Source organism: Phocoena sinus, chromosome 4, assembly GCF_008692025.1.
Source record: "Phocoena sinus isolate mPhoSin1 chromosome 4, mPhoSin1.pri, whole genome shotgun sequence".
NCBI lineage: Eukaryota > Metazoa > Chordata > Mammalia > Artiodactyla > Phocoenidae > Phocoena > Phocoena sinus.
In genome coordinates, this window is record NC_045766.1 from 105,476,488 (window position 1) to 105,491,468 (window position 14,981).

Sequence of the window (14,981 nt, forward strand, 5' to 3'; positions counted from 1 at the left end):
GGTGTATTGTTGATATGTTACTATAACATATCAACAAGCACTGATTGTTGCTTTAGTTATTGCTCTTAGGAGTGTCTTGGTCTTATGCCAATATCAACAGTGCTTTCATCTTTAGGGCTCTGAGCAGGCACTCTGTTATACAGTCATATGAACTGCAGACTCCATTGTAATAAATCTGTTCTCAATATACCCTTTAAGTTTATATTCAATTACCCTTTCACTCATAGGATTTTAACATTGGGCTAAAATTGAACATCTTGTTCTACTAATTATAAACAATATAATTTTTTACATTCTGTAACTAACTTTAATTCAGAAGTAAAATTAGCAACTTATAGACCTCTAAAATAGTTCTCAAAGTATGCTCCCTGATTCAGAAGTATTAACATCACCTCGTCGCTTGTTAGAAACAAAAATCCTTGGGCCACTCAGGAGTCACTACTGAGTGATTCTGATGTGCACTAAAGTTTGAGAGCAACAGATCTAAACCATTATGCTTTACTTGCTTTACTCCTAAAATATTTTATATTACAACCACACGTGATGACCCATTCATTTCCAATTATGCTACTAAATTTGCCTATGTTTCTCTTTCCCAAATAGCATGTGTAACTTAGGGAAACTTGAAAGCATGCTGGAAAAAAAAGTGGTATGATGGAGATCATACCAAATGCCCTTATTGGTTTCACAGTAAACACTGTTTGCCAATTTTATAGAAGAAAATACTGCAACATCTTTTTGTATATTTCTTACATATATTTCTTAAGTTTTACTTCACTGTTCCTAACATCAGAGAAAAAAATATATCAGAGGTTTTAGAATATAGGTTCAGTACTCAGTTATCATATTTGTTCATTGCATTGTGGTTTATTTTAAAACTAGACACTGTAAATGAAGTTTCTTGGGTTAAATGTGCTAATTAAAGAAAGGGTCATTAATTTATTTTTAGTCACAATTCTCCAAATAGGAAAGTAGTCACAACTCTCCAAATAGGTGTAGTTGAAACTGAACAACAGATTAATACTAAAATCAGTTTTACATTAGTTTACAAAAAATATATGTATATTGTTCTAAAAAGTTTTAGACTAAGTTACTTTCATTTTCAAATCTCTAATTGTGCTAGTTTTGGGTATCTTGACCACTGAGCTATTAAACATAAAAAAATTTGCACCATTCCAACATAATTAGATAGCTGATTATAATAATACAATCACAACTGCTGAAGCCCAGCACAACTTAAACACTGTCATTTTTTAGTTTCTTAATAAAGAGTACATATCTATGAGGTCATCATAAATTAGTTCCTTGCCATTTGTATCGCTGAATTTTATTTTTATATTTCAAGACTGAATCTACTTTTGCAACAAAAGAAATACTATATATTCTTTTAGTTAACTACTTGGAAAACAAAGTTATTTCTGTCTTGAATATACAACATTTTCTTTCTTTCTAGTAATCACAACATTCGTTTTATGATACTTCGATTTTTTTTGGTGGAGTGTTGTTACTCCAGCATCAAAACAGGTTTATGGTGTCTCTGCAACTGAAATATCAACTAGAGACAAAGTCAGATTGTGTGAAATTGCCCTACACTTTCTTGGGTAATTCTCAAATTCCATGGAGTACTTCACATTGTAACAACAGATGTGTGCTGTCCATTAGGTACTGCTGTCCCATTTTGTCTAATTGGGCTCAATATTGTAGCTGTCAGATATGCTTCCTCTTATTGTTATCTGATACCATCTACAAGAAGTATCATTCATCATTTCTACATGATAACATAAAATGTGTGTCTTTTCAATACTGGTCCTTTTGAACAAACTAGTTGTTTCTTCTGTATAATGTCTTCCAGCTCTGCTGTCCTGTGGGAAACATAAATCTATTTTCTTTGTGTGAGAGGTTTCCTCTAAGACGTAGAGTATTGCCTAAGAATAGTTCCAGCATGTAGTGGATTATTCAGAAGTTGAAATTTTATATATTTTGTTGAAAGGATAATATATATTTATTATAAAGGCAAAAATTCACACAAGCCCAAAGAAGCTCGTGCACATAACACACATACACACAAGACTACTGCTGCTGGTTTGAGTACATGAGACCTAAGGCAATCTGAAATAATGGTTTTAGTTTAGTCATCTGATCTAATGACAGATGCTCACTTGCCTTGTTAATCACTATGATCTGTAAACTCCTCAAGGAAAATTCCTATTTGCTATTCTTGGGGTAGACATGGAAAATTACGAAGGTTTAAAAAGAAACAGGCTACTGGGGTTTAGGGTTCCATCTAAATGAGGCAAATTCCAGATAATTTTTGATTTTATGTTAATAAGAAAAATCTATTATTAAGGCTCTTTGCAGTTTTTACAATGTTTTTATTTTTTGCAGAGTATCTTATATCTTTTGATAGTCACCACAAAGTTATGAGTCAAAGAAAGTTGTAATGGTCTCCATGAGGAAATTGGGATCTAATGTGGTTAAATAAATGACAACAGGTCACACAGTATTGTATGGCAGAACCAACCAGCAATCAGGCCTCTGACTCCTAAATCAATAATTTTCCAATTATGCCAATGAACATCAATAATTAAAATAAGGAAAAGATTTTCTCTCTTAGGACCTATAATATTCAAATGGGCATCCATGGTCTCTCACTATGGTCTCACTGCCTCATTGATTTGGCTTTTCTCACAAACAGCTGAAGTAGGCTTAGTTCATTCATTTATTCTCTAATTTACTTCATAAATATGTAGATAGACTAAAGGATTGATTATCTGCATAAACAATCAGGGAAATCCATCCATATAAATTTATGAATTTTATTGACTTATAAATGTGACATATTGATTAAAGTGGTCAATTTATTTGTCCATCTAGACAGTCTAAAGCAAAAATATGGACATAAGAGTACTATAATAGAATTGGAGTTTTATATTAAGCTCCTAAATCTGTTGTTACATTTCTACAATAATAAAAATAACTTGATTTGTACAGTTATTTCTGTTGCATTGGATATAATAATCACCCTGATGAATATTCAATTTTGAAAATAGAAGCAACTATAAAAACAATGAAAATGCAAACATGGCAGTACTTTGCCTCTCTTTTTATGGAGAATACGTTATAGTGCTGCTGCTTTTGATAAGAAACAGTCTGTTCTATGGTCATGATGTGGCTCTCTGCTACACAAGCAGCTAAGAGCATCCAAATGACATAATGGGAATAAAATTACGGCTCTCAGAGAGTCTGCTCCATCACTAGTCATATCTGAATTGTCCCAATTGAAGAAGTAATATGAGCACTTTTTTTGGTGATTTAAATACATGTGTTTTCTACTCATCTCTAAACAATAATGGTTTCGATTTGTTCCTTAATTCAGTATTTCTTGTACAGTTTTTAGTGGTATATTGACTTACATTAGTAAAAGAAAAGTATGAAAAAAAAAAGAAACTTTTCTTTGCCTGAAAAATACTAGAATATCATAAACAACTGCCTGTATCCAGGCAGGACTATGTAAGCATTTTTGGGAAGCAGGAAAACAAAACAAATGAAAGACTTTAACATATGAAAAACAAATCTGGTGCTTCAAAGTAAAATTTGTTTTTATTCCTCAAGCTTTTATATCTCTGGGCATATATGCTTAAGAATGTGGAAACGTAAAGGAAAATATGATAGATTTTCAAATATAGAAAATAAGTTATATTATTTGTATAAAATATGCTGAAAAATTGACATTTCCAGTCATGTACTTTTAATTCTAGACTTAAAGGTAAAGGAATGAATTTGCTAAAGCAAGGGCTCTAAATTGATTATACATAACTTAGGAACCAATTATTTAAAAAAATACATTAAAGCAATGAATGTGGTACATACATACACATACTACAATGCCAGCAAAAATAGCCTTGTCAAAGACCACAGTAACAATTTCAAATCTGACAAGTTTGGCCCTGTTAATAGTGGAACAAACTAGGTCAGATTCTTTAATAACTCTAGGCCTAGGTTAATAGGAATGATAATTATAATACTTACATCTTAGAGTTGTTGAGAAGTTTATGTAAAATAAAATAATGGTTACATGATATTCAATAGGTAGAACTGTTTTAAGAAAAATTGCTTATAACTGTCAGTCATCATGCATAAAAGCTGTTAATGATATGTAAACAATGGAAAATTCAACATGTAAATTAACATTTCTGCAAAGAGAACAATTGGAAAAACAAATTTAAGTTTTTTGAGATTTAACCAAAGACTTCCTTGATGCTTGTATTAAAAAGAGAACAGTAAAAAAAAAAAAAAAAAGAGAACAGTGACTAAAACTTTTGGCACACTGGGGAACTAACATACCTATTAAAAAATCCTTGGAGATTTGTGAAAAGAAAATATTTTCTGCTGTTTTCAATGAGTATATTCCTCACTCTAACAGTTTTAAAAATAACCTGTAAATGTTAAGCAGGAACAGTTTAGTACATTCAGCCATTCAGTCATTTTTCCATTCAACAAATATTTTCAACTGCCTACTATGTGTCAGAAAATGTGCTAGACTCAAGATGAAAAACATATGGTCCCAGCCTCAGGGACATTCTGATGTTCTCACAAAACATTGGCAAGATAAAGTCTCAAAAGCTCCTGCTCTTTTATATCCACACCAAGCATCGAATGTTTTACAATAGCCATAGAAGTTATAACTTCTATATTTATTGATTCACTGACCAAATGCTAAAGCTAAACAACCTGGAAAAAAAGAATAAAACTGTTCACTTCTGAGGAGATCATAAGGAGGACCTATTTGGGGACCTAGTTATTATTCTTTCAAATAAAAATTTCTTGAATTTATACTTTAATAAGTCCAAACCTTAGGTAGTCAGAGCAGAAACACCACACTGTGTAATAGCAATTTAAGTAAAATGTGCTAGTCATCTCACACATGCTAAAAGTTAGCTAGCATATTTTGCTGATGTGTTAATTTTTTTTTTAATTCCACAAGAAAGTCTTTGTTTAACAAATTTTAAGAAACAGCCAATTTGAAAAATGTTATCTTGCTATTTCTGTCGTTATATTTAAGAAATATTTCCATGGTCTATAATATAAAAACTAATTTTAAGATGATTTTAAAATCATCTTGAAAATTTCCTAAAGTAAATTTGGCTATATATCTAATACTATGTGTTTGACATATCCATAAGATCAAAATTCTCTTAAGTTCTATGATAAGTTGCAAATATAAAAAAGGGCTTCCCTGGTGGCGCAGTGGTTGGGGGTCCGCCTGCCAATGGGGGGGGCGCGGGTTCGTGCCCCGGTCCGGGAGGATCCCGCGTGCCGCGCAGCGGCTGGGCCCGTGGGCCGTGGTCGCTGGGCCTGTGCGTCCGGAGCCTGTGCTCCACGGCGGGAGAGGCCGCGGCGGTGAGAGGCCCGCGTATCGCAAAAAAAAAAAAAAAAAAAGCAATTACTGTTTTGACATCAGATTTTTACTTTTTCTTAGCAATGCTTCAGTCACTTGAAAGTCCATGGTGTTGAACATGAAATATTTCTAACTTTTAAAGATGTCCCCCGACCCCAGCCTTTCTGGAATATCTTCATGAGGTCACTGAGGGTAAAACATTAATTTAGGAAAAAGAAATTCTAAAATGTAATTTGACTCATTTCTTTTTCCTTCTAGAAACTCCTCCAAACAAGGTAAACTTAAAAGGAAAATTATATTTTAAAATACAATAATCATAATAACATTTTCCTATTATATGCATATATATACATATATTTCTGTCCAAATGATTCTCATATATTATACATGGGAAATTATGAATAGGAGTGTCCATTGCCAAAAGAGGTTATGATTATATATTCCTACATGCTCTAAGGTATTGAGTTTAGCATAAACAAAGTTCATAGACCTGAAAACTTGAAAATTACATAATGACTCATATCAAGCAATTTTGAATATGTTGGTTCTATTATGAGTTATCCTAAGGCCACTGAATCTTTACAGATAGTTCTTCCTAAATCTAATATAGAGAGGAAGAACAATATTGCAGATAAGGACCAGGCAAGCTGAACAGGCTGACTTCAAATCCTGATTCTACCATTTACTGGCTTTGTGACCTTCTCTGGGTCAGAATCCCCATCTATATTTGGGGATGACTCCTTATTCCCCTTCAAAAAAGTATCTTCCTCATAGGGGTATCATGAAGATTAAATGAGTTAATACACAAAGAAGCACTTAGAGTAACAACTCAATAAGGATTAACACTTATTTTTTAATGCTCATGGATACACCACTATAAAAATTACCTTTGGGTTCTAGAAAATAAAATGGGTAAATCTAAAAGAACATCAGTGCTATGAATGTTTCCTATAAATTGCTCAAAGCTATGAGTGCTTCCTATGAAAATCACTTGTTATCAAATCATCTCTAGATAGACTTACCTAATGCCAAAGCCCAGAAAAAAAGAGAATAACTTTGAAAAAAAATAAAACCCAAAAATTTCATTAGACTTTCAAATATTCCCAAATATCTAGACCCAGATATTCCTGTAACTGTGAAATCAAGCCAGGCAGATATTATTATCACCTTCAGGTGATTATATGACATTAAATGCTAGGCATTTAAATGTTGGGATATGATATTTTTTATCATGCTTTTCAAGAAAGGAATTAAAGTGGTTATTAATTAATCACAAGACTAATTTGAGTCTGGGAATGCCAGAAGAGAAGTTGGCTGGCAGACCCAGCCAGTTCAAAGAGAACAGACTGTGATTACGTTCTCTCAACTTCCCGGTCAAGATCAAACTTTATAACATGTTTTGAAGAGTAAATGAGACTGTTCCATAAGGCCAGCACAAGGAGAAAGAAAGTCATTTCCTTTTTAATTTATTCCAACTGGCATGAGTCTTGGGTCAGTTTCTGAATAATTTTTGTATGTTTAATGAGCAAAAATGCAAGTGGAACTTTTGTTTTCCAACTCATGCAGACATATGTCTTCCAGGTTCTTTACCTTAAAAATAAGTTATGAGAAGTTGTCTTGAAAGGTCCTATTAATATAGGCTCTAGTCACACCTAGTGTCAGAGGGACTTCACATGGAAAAAAATGAAAGAAAATGTCAAAAGCAAGTGTGTTGCATTCAGAATAGCACACGTAGCTATCTTCAGATTTTCCTAAATATAAAGAAATAGGAATCCCTGCTAAACCTCAAGTGATTTCAGGAAAAATATAAATCTTGCTGTCCAAACAGACCAGAATTTAGATAATTCAGAAAACTGTTATAGTGGAGCCAACACTGTTCTAGAATTTTACATTTTGTTATTTAATATATATGTTGAGAATTTAGCTAAGCTACCCCATGGTATTGTTGCCTCTGCATCCATTTTGTTTTGTTAAGTAGCCTATGGGGGTATTAAACTGACACTAGCCCCTCATGAAAGTGCCCCAAATAAAAGTCCGCAGAGTCACAAGCAAATTAAGTTTCTGATAATACTTCCCCAACAGCTCTTTTGATCAACAATCTTTCCCACCTCTCACTGCCTTCTCCGTGTGCTCCCTTTAGATAAGACCCCTGTAGAGCTTACCAAAACCCCACGCTTTTGAATTGAATTAACAAATCTTGCGTTAGCCTGGGAACCCCAAAGCACTTCTCCCAGGAACCCTAATAAAAGCATGTGCTCCAGGGCCTGCCTTTTTCTCTGCCTGCACTCTGTCTTGATCTCTCTATGTAACTTTTTTTAATTTAATTTTTTTAAATGGAAGTATAGTTGATTTACAATGGTGTGTTAGTTTCCGATATACAGCAAACTGATTCAGTTATATATATATATATATATATATATATATACACACACACACACACACACACACACACACACATATATATATATTCTTTTTCAGATTCTTTTCCCTTATACATTATTACAAGATATTGCATATAGTTCCCTGTGTTATACAGTAGGTCATCGTTTACCTATTTTATATATATGTAGTGTGTTCATGTTAATCTCAAGCTCCTAATTTATCCTTCCCACCCTCTACTTTCCCCTTTCGTAAGCATAAATTTGTTTTCTATGTCTGTTGGTCTATTTCTGTTTTGTATATAAGTTCATTTGTATCATTTTTTTTTAGATTTTACATATAAGCTGTATCATATATTTGTCTTTCTCTCTCTAACTTACTTCACTTAGTATGATAATCTCTAGGTCCATCCATATTACTGCAAATGGTATTATTTCATCCTTTTTTATGACTGAGTAGTATTCCATTTTGTATATATACCACATGTTTATTCATTCAGCTGCCAATGGACATTTAGGTTGCTTCCATGTCTTGGCTGTTGTAGATAGTTCTGCAATAGCATATAATCCTGCAATCCCACTCCTGGGCATATATCTGGAGAAATCCATGTAACTTCTTGAGAGTGCCATGTACTTCCCCCAGGACCTGTGAGTAATAATCTTCTCTAGTTCAACTTTCTTGTGGTCTGTAGTTGAACCATAACTCACCATTCAGTACCCTGTGCTCCACTTAACAAATGTTAATTTAACAAAGATATAACAATATCACAGTAAAAGTTTGGCTATTTAAATATCTTAGATAAAGCATTTTTACATAGAAAATATTAATTTAAAAATATTAACTCATAACTACCATTAGGTCCCAATTATTATAAATCCTTAATCCCTAAATTAAGTACTTCCATGGCTATAGCAGATATTCTAAGTGATCTTATCTGTCCTATTAAAGTAGACCTAGTGAACGAATGTGAATAAAAAATGTACCACAGTTAGGGAAAATACTAGGATGATTTTATTGCTACTGTAGGTAAAATTGGTTGAGTAATTTGCTTGGAACTTAGAATTATCTATCAAAGAAGCAGAGACCATACTGACTGGATTGACAGCTCAGGGCTACCAAAACAATGGTTTGCAAATTAATTTTCAAGCAGATACGACACAGCCTTTAAGTCAAATATGGGCATCATGCTTACAATTTTTTTCAGTGGGAATTTAAAAATAAAGATCAGTATGTCACAATGAGTGGTCATTGTATCTTTTATATAAGAGTTGAAAGATCCTAAAATCAGCATTGAGGTGAAAATAAACCATCTATAAATCCCCTTTTATAAGACAAACACCAATAGTGCATTAATTTTTGCTGTATTTCATAGATTCACGTCACTACACTCAATATATAATTAAATAATGTTTCTCTGAGTGGATTTTAATTTATGGGTTCTAGAGTATACAACTGGGAAAATGCCATATTCTTATGACACCAATATCATTTTAGGTTTGGTTCAAATACTATACACACAAACATACACCCACACCAAATGCAACAAATCTATAGAGCTATCCAATCACTTTAGGTTCGTTTGCTTATTATCACTGTTTTTGAGTAAATTTTGTCATGTTTAAAACGGATATTATGGGAGATTAAAGGTAGTCACAAACTCTTTGACTCTGCTTCCATGAAGAATTGGAGCCTATGAATCTGTGTGTGTACTGTGACCACTTTGATAAATAACATACAGCCACAATGATGCTGTGGGCAGGTGCTGGGTCTAGATCTTAGGAGGCTAGAAACATCTATCTACTGTTTCTTGGAACATTCTCTTGAGTAACCCTGAGCCACCACACAAGAATCCCGACAACCCTGAGCCTGCCATGCTAACTGGCACATATAGTCACCCTCCTTGGCAGCCCCTGGCCAACCTCAGCCTTTTAGTCATCCATACCAAGGCTCCAGATGTGTGAATGAAGACACCTTAGACCTTCCAGATGAGCCTGTCTTCTACTGAACACCAAGGTGGCCTTAGTCGAAACCACACAGGACAGAATAGCCCAGCTGAGCTCTTCCTGAATTCTTGATCCATAAGATCATAAGATATAATAACTCAAAAACCGGTTCCTAATATCTCCCACTGCTTCATTTAAATCATATTTTCTGTATAAGTGAAGTTAATAAAAACATTCTGTGAATCTCATCTATACATATATCCAAGTCATCTGACTTGGTTTCTTGTGATAGAACAGAATTCCTCGGTGTATATCTTACAATTTTCTGGCAGCTTTGGCTTCCCCTCAATTTCAGAATAATAAAAATATTAAATAATTCTGCAAAAAAAAACCCCACCAGAATCAAAGATGGGGCGCTGCTTAAATGTCACCTCTTCAGAGAGGACTTCCCTGACCAACCTGTGTGTACATGCTTTACTGATCTCCTTACTCTGCTTAATTTTCTTGTTACATTTATCACTGCTGACATTACAAATGTCCACCTTCACTTTTGCATATCACTTCCCTGAGTGTACTGTGTTTTGTTTACTGCATAGAACCGTGACTCTCACACAGTGCCTCAATAAATATTTGCTGAAGAGTTAAAACTTTGTCTTTAGATATTTGACCTGAAAATTACAAACTTTGTTTTTAGAAATAAAACTATGTCACCCCAATATTTTAAAAGAGAAAGGTATTATGACATTGTCTAATATAGACATATTCATTTCAATATAGAAATATTCAGTTCTCAATAAAGACTAATAAAATGCATTTATTACTGTTTTGGTTTTAAGGGATAATTACCTCAAATATTTACTTGATATTCACTTGTATAATCAAAAGCCATTTAAAAATTAACTTGCTTTTGAATGTCATATTAAATCTTATAGCTCTCTGTGGAGTTGATAATCAACCAAATTTTTTTCTTTTTCTTCCCTTGATTTAATTCACATGACAGTAAATTGTATGTGAAATACTAGCGCCTCCACACTTCATGTGATAATCTGTATAATTCATGATCCTGAGGGTGTCAAGACATTTATTTTAGCACATGTAAGTTTATAATGGCATTGAAACATTATGTTGATGAAATCAATCATCCTATTTGACAAAGGGTGGAAAAAAAGTCTAGAAGGCCTTTAAGTAAAAGTGAAATTGACTTTAAAATGGCAAAACATACAGTGGCTCCCCATTTGGTTTAAATGAACATGCTATTATCAATCTATTCAAAAAATCTCAGTGTGGTACCATTTCCCTATTAAAGCTTTATGCAGAAAGGGTGGAGCTATTTTGTATGCTTTTCCTTTATTCTTCCACCACTTTCTCTTTCCCATGTTTACATTACAAGAGGAAAGTTAAGAAAATAAAAGAAGAAGCCAACTGAGAAAGGCCACATAGAAGATTTGAAACTTCAGGAGTGGGAGCAAGGAGCACAAATCCTCCAGGCATGTTGCTTGCATGGCTAACAATACATTTCACTTTAAAATTCAGTTAAACTGCATGAGAAGCTACATCATCATTTTCCTGAATTCATCTCTCTTTCCCATGCAACAGATGACTGTTCTTCTTATCAACCACTCTCATAATGGGCAATAAACAACCAACAACCTCAGCAACATGTATTATTAAGATTCGTCCTTTTTTAGGCCAGCTGTCCCTGCAATTATATTTTACAAATACGATTCTACACAGCTCCTCTCAGTTGAACACAATAATGTAATTTTACTGAATGACTCTGCAGAAGGCCTAATTATTTCTTGAAGCAGGGCTCCTGATGTTATTTTGTATTTAATTCACGACCACATGCTGAAGGTTATTATCTGTGCAGCAACCAATTGAAATGTTTCCTAAAGTATTTCACATACTTTTTAACCTGTGACTTTAAAAAACAATTGTACTTTGTTTTGCTTCTCAAACACACCTGAAGGACTCAGAGATAATAGGGAATTAAATTATAAAGCTTATATACATTGAATTAAATCCATTCTTAATTCAAAAATATGTACTAATTCTAGTGTTATTGAAAGTACACTTTGGTCAGCCAATCAGTTATCCATATATTTTATTTTAATAACAAAATAAACTTGTGAATCTGTTTCAGTGACTGGGAAGGATGTTATTCATTCATGGAGTCCTTTCAGAAAGCATCACTTAAAAATGATCTTCTCTTCTTGAAATACCTAGAGTCTGTTTAGATTTCCTTGTGATATTCATCACGATACTGCTTAATTTGTGGTAACTTTTTTTTTTTACAAAGACATATATATGCATATATCCTTATCTTCCATTTAAAAATACATTGATATGAAAAAATACCACAATAAATAGTTAATATAAAGCAATTGCTTACATAGTACTAGTACCTCATCCTTTTTGTATGTTATCTCCCTAAATCTTCACAGTGTTCCTGGGTAAAAACCCCATTGAACAGGTAAGAATTTCAAAAATTGGAAAAATTTAGTAGCTTACAAAAGGATAAACAGGTAAAAACCCCATTGAACAGGTAAAAACCCCATTGAACAGGTAAGAATTTCAAAAATTGGAAAAATTTAGTAGCTTACAAAAGGATAAACAGATACTAAATGGAGAACACAGGATTCTAGTCAAGAATCTGCTGTCACAGATCTAACTCATAACAGTACATGCTGACACATATTTAGATTACATTTTCAGTTGCAGAGATATCATGTGTGTGTATGTGTAATTGTCAAGATGTGTAGATTTCTTTGGAAGGAATATAAGGTTAACATTAAAGTTTCCCACATGGACATTGGGTCTTTAAAAACTGACAAATACTACAGCAGTACTATTAACAAAGTACTAGTATTTTAAATTCTAGAATAGAGGCTGTAATAAAATTTGTCTTTACTATATGACTTTACTTGGGGGAATTAAATGTAGTGCTTTATGGAAATAAAAATGATTCACTCTCTGATATAGTACATAGTTACATTTGAGGGGAAAAAGTATCCTGCTGAAGACTGAAGGTGAAAATAATATTTAGAGCTATAATAAAAGAAAAAAATGAAGTTACAAATAATAATAGTAAACTTAAAATATAAACATGATTTGTTAAAAAACAAACAAAAAGTATCTATTTCACTTTTCCAATAGTTCTGGCAGCCCAGTAAACCATCTCTACAATCTAGGCTTGTTCTTGGTCACAGAGGTTCATTTGTTGAAATGACATTAAAATATACCTACAAACCCCACGAATTCTACCATGAAGGTTGGTCGGTAAAAATAGTTAGCTATTAGTGAGCCCTGCCTGCAAGAATATGTTTATTTATATTACCTAGGAAACATTTAATTCACACTGAAAATGAGTTGTGACAAGTGTAATTCCAAACCAGAAGACAGAAAAAATACCTATGTTAATGAAATTCACAGAGAAAGCATTCCCGTGTTCCAGAGAAATATCCTGAGTCATTTTCTTAGTTTCCAAATGATGAAGGTCAAATAGTTGTGACTTTAGTAATAATTCATACAGATATGTCATTTAATTTTTTTAACTTATCAGTAAGAAACTTAGGAAACATGATTACTTAATTAATAGTTCCTGTGCTAAAGTATTAACAGAACTAAATAATACTCTTCTAATGAAAATTACAATAACAGTGTAAAAATATATCCTGAGGTCTATTCTGCAAAATGAGAGTCAAAAGACAGGATATGTGATTTCAAAAAACATGTCAGACTGCAGTGCTATTAATGACATAATTAATATAGTTATTTTATACTTTATATCCAGGTGGATAAAGTGATTTGTACAATTGATGAAATCATAAAATCATGAATATTGAAGATGTGCTTTATCAAAAGAGATACCATTAAACATTAGATGCTGCGTGTGTAGGAAGAGGCATCCTGTGAATAAAAGAACTGTCATTTTAGGTCTTCATACATTCAAAGAATATTTCCTAAGTATTTTTAACTATTAGGGAGAGATAAATCAAATTCATATATAAAATTTTCTAACACCCAGAAGCAATATATAATTTAGGATTAGGGCACAGAGTTATTCTAGGTGTAAGAGATTGATATCTTGTCTATTCCACAATAATAAAGAAATCATAAAATGGTCTTTTAAGTTGTTTGTACGGCTTTACAGTGAATGGATTTTTCAGATTATATTTTCCCAAATACTAATTGTATAGTAACAGATTATTATTATTTTTTTTGTGTGTGTGTGGTACTGTTTTGTTTTTTGTGGTACGCCGTCCTCTCACTGTCGTGGCCTCTCCCGTTGCGGAGCACAGGTTCCGGATGCGCAGGCTCAGCAGCCATGGCTCACGGGCCCAGCCGCTCTGCGGCATGTGGGATCTTCCCGGACTGGGGCACGAACCCGTGTCCCCTGCATCGGCAGGCGGACTCTCAACCACTGTGCTGCCAGGGAAGCCCAGTAACAGATTATTAATTGGAATGAAAATATTGCATTTCTACAAGAGTTGTTGTTATATATCAGTTCTCAACCATCAGTCTGTTGTAAAGATTTTGTTACATATTAAAAACTTTAGCCAATGAAGTAATTGGTGTAATACGCTTAGAATAAAAGAAAATATTTGAGTAATCACTAGGTTAAATTGAAGGGGAAACATTAAACCTAGCAACTAAAAATTGAGAATACACCTTCATATAAAGGGTTCATGAAAAATTCTTCAAAAAATGTGAACTTTGATCACATCACAAATAAAATGTCAGTGTATTTCTCAAAGAAGAAGTTTTAGTTTCCATTTTTAATTAAATCATCAAAGTTAGATGTTAATAAAAACACCTCAAGTTGAAAATAAACACGGAAAAGGAACAAAGCAAAGCAAATCTCTGCTAGAAAGTACTGTATAAAATAGAAAATTACGATGACTGATTATTTAGCAGCCAACATCATGGTAAGCTGTATATGTCCCAAACTCTATTCAGAGGTACAAGCATAGTTTTGAAAATTTTCATATTTATAAATAGAGAATGAAAATAAATAAGTATTCATATTAATAGGCCATAAAAAGAAGAGCAAAGTATACTAAAAAAAATTCCAACACAACTGAGGCAAAAAATAATTGTCCAAGAAAAGTAGAATTAAGTTTTTAAAAGGCTTTTTTTGGACAAACGGAATATATGAAAACTCTTCCAGTCAAATCTGAATTTATATCCATCATGAAATATTGATTTCTAAGATATAATCTTTCAAATATCTTCAGCTCTGCTGCTAGCCAACAGTCAGC